This window comes from Ursus maritimus, unplaced genomic scaffold (genome assembly GCF_017311325.1).
Source record: "Ursus maritimus isolate PB19 unplaced genomic scaffold, ASM1731132v1 scaffold_10, whole genome shotgun sequence".
In the NCBI taxonomy this organism is placed as follows: domain Eukaryota; kingdom Metazoa; phylum Chordata; class Mammalia; order Carnivora; family Ursidae; genus Ursus; species Ursus maritimus.
Window position 1 is genome coordinate 26,175,596 of NW_024423344.1, and position 613 is coordinate 26,176,208.

At 51.2% G+C, this 613-nt stretch overlaps 1 non-coding gene across 1 annotated transcript; it reads left to right on the top strand.

Annotated features, from left to right (window-relative positions):
* The first annotated feature begins 55 nt into the window (after window positions 1-55).
* Window positions 56-127, top strand: TRNAE-UUC. The gene has a single exon. It is a non-coding gene; the product is annotated as a tRNA-Glu (tRNA).
* Window positions 128-613: the final 486 nt, after the last annotated feature.

Consider the following 613-nt stretch of genomic DNA (forward strand, 5'->3'; position numbering starts at 1 on the left):
CGGAAGCCGCTGCGAACGACTCAATTTACCTAGGCTTGAAAGCACGCTCGTCGTCTCCCACATGGTCTAGCGGTTAGGATTCCTGGTTTTCACCCAGGCGGCCCGGGTTCGACTCCCGGTGTGGGAACGCCAAGCCTTTTAGGAAAAAATAAACCCAATTTAGGCCCTTCTCAACCAGAAGAAGGCTGGTGTTTTTAGAAAAACCTATAACCCAATTTCAGAGCAGCAGGGAAGCTTGGGCCTGAAGGGAATGAGGGCCTCCCTCCCCAAACCCCGCGCCGCTGGCGGAAGCAGGAGAAGAGGCAGTATCTCCGACAGTGAGGACGTTAGCTTTTGAAAGAGGGGATTAAATCCGAGCGAAGAAGATGGGTCTGGTGCTAGAACACATATTCCAGCCAGTACTACTGATGTGGCTGCCCCCTGTTCTGCGGATATGGAGCAGACGACCAAAAAGTGCTCTTCTCTGAAAGAAAAATAAAGACGCATTTGGGGACATTATAAGGCTTTAAGTTGCTTAAAGCCATTCTATTGAGGACAGCAAGATTGCCAGAAAAGACGTGTTAGTAAGGGCAGAGTAGCTCAGCGTTCGCTCTGTGGCGGTAGCCGTCGGAAG